The sequence below is a fragment of the Citrus sinensis genome, chromosome 9 (genome assembly GCF_022201045.2).
Source record: "Citrus sinensis cultivar Valencia sweet orange chromosome 9, DVS_A1.0, whole genome shotgun sequence".
Classification (NCBI taxonomy): domain Eukaryota; kingdom Viridiplantae; phylum Streptophyta; class Magnoliopsida; order Sapindales; family Rutaceae; genus Citrus; species Citrus sinensis.
In genome coordinates, this window is record NC_068564.1 from 10,979,347 (window position 1) to 10,981,020 (window position 1,674).

Sequence of the window (1,674 nt, forward strand, 5' to 3'; positions counted from 1 at the left end):
GGTATTGTTGTAGCAATATACTCTAATAGTTTTATGATTATAACTGTTATTTTGGTTGACCACCCATTTAATAGTTACAGTTAAGATAGAGTAGCAAAAAGGCATGTCTTAGCGGACATTATTAGAGTATTACCTGATCTTAAGTTGAGTTTCCTGGATTAGATTATCTTGAATCCCATAAGGGCAATACTTGAAGTTAAGATTTGTGACACTCTAAACATAGGTGTTCACCTTGTAGGGTAAAAAGATTAAAGGTTATCATGTCGTACCATAAATGTATGAGCAACTGGTCATTGTTAGTAGATTTAATGGTATGAGATTTCCAACATACGATAGCTGCGGATGCAGATTAATTCTACCCATTGCTGCAGCGCTTATTGTAACAACTGGTGCTAATTTGGTAAACAACAGTCACCCCATTAGGAGAATTTAGTCATTCAACTACTATATTCTCAACTGAATCTTAAACACATTCAACTTAGGTTATTTCATTATAGTATTGTTTTATTAGTTCTTATTTTCAATTATTGATTACAATAGAAATTAATTGACAATTGTTTGCTTTGGTTTCAAGTTGAGTCGCGTTATTGTGAGAGCTATAGCATTTTAAGTAAATTTGACTTGATTCTTTCTATTGATTGGCAGATCAGTACGTGCATGCGCAAAGACGGATCTGTGGTATTCCAATTCGATCCTGAGATTGAAAGGACTGTCAGGAGATTGCTAAGAGAACAAAGAAATTCGAAGACTATTTCAGACATGAATAATTTGCAAGATGAAGGAAATTTAAATCCTCACGGGCCCTTACAACCAGTCAACATTCAAGAAGAACAGAATGAACATGCTAACGGGAGACAGCCAGGCAACAACAATATTATTTACATGGTTGATGACAGAGACAGAGCCATAAGAGATTATGCTGTGTTAACTCCTCAAGTTGTGCATCTTGGCATTATTAGACCTAAAGTAGACGCTGTAAATTTTGAGTTAAAACCAGTGATGTTCCAAATGTTGCAAACAGTTGGACAATTCAATGGATTGCCAAATGAGGATCCTCATCTTCATCTAAAATTATTCTTGGACGTAAGTGATGCTTTTAAGATTGCTGGAGCAACACAAGATTCCTTAAGGCTAAGGCTCTTCCATTATTCTTTAAGAGATCGAGCAAGAGTATGGTTAAATTCGTTACCATTTGATTCCATCATTACATGGAATGAATTGGCTGATAAATTCCTAATGAAATATTTTCCACCAACAAAAAATGCAAAGTTACGGAATGAGATTACTTCCTTCCATCAACTGGAAGATGAGAGTTTGTATGAGGCTTGAGAAAGATTCAAGAACTTGCTCAGAAGGTGTCCCCATCATGGTATTGCTTGTTGCATGCAATTGGAAACTTTCTATAATGGGTTAAATCCAAGTACAAGGTTAATGGTGGATGCTTTAGTAAATTGAGCCTTGTTATCCAAATTCTACACAGAAGCTTATGAAATTCTGGAAAGAATTGCTAATAATAATTGCCAGTGGCCTTCAGCCAAGCAACCAGCAGCAAGAGGATCAGTAGGGGTACATAACATTGATGCAATCATAGCTTTATCAGCACAAGTTACTTCATTAACTAATTTGGTAAAAGCCATGACATCTGCTCCAGCAACAGTAAAGCAAGTTATTGCA

At 35.8% G+C, this 1,674-nt stretch overlaps 1 non-coding gene across 1 annotated transcript; it reads right to left on the reverse strand.

Annotated features, from left to right (window-relative positions):
* Positions 1-1,265: 1,265 nt before the first annotated feature.
* Positions 1,266-1,373, reverse strand: LOC112497036 (small nucleolar RNA R71). Its single transcript, XR_003063590.2, has one exon. It is a non-coding gene; the product is annotated as a small nucleolar RNA R71 (small nucleolar RNA).
* Positions 1,374-1,674: the final 301 nt, after the last annotated feature.